The following is a 265-nucleotide window of genomic DNA, read 5'->3' on the forward strand; positions in this document are numbered from 1 at the left end:
CTGTGTCATACTTTCATTTCCACATCAGAGTAAAGCTTGTTCACAAACAACGATAATCAATGATAACTATAACTAATGATGATAATAACCATCACTTTGACAATAACTTCATGTGGATCATGTTTGTAGTTCTTTTTATTGTAAATATGTTCTGCGGTTTTGTCGTCTGTCTCTTTAAATCCTCGAGCTGTTTTTAGTTGGACAGATTGTGATCGTCTTTGAGATTCTGTGGGATTCCTACAAGGTGCTTGAAGTACTTGAATGT

This window comes from Garra rufa, chromosome 1 (genome assembly GCF_049309525.1).
Source record: "Garra rufa chromosome 1, GarRuf1.0, whole genome shotgun sequence".
Classification (NCBI taxonomy): domain Eukaryota; kingdom Metazoa; phylum Chordata; class Actinopteri; order Cypriniformes; family Cyprinidae; genus Garra; species Garra rufa.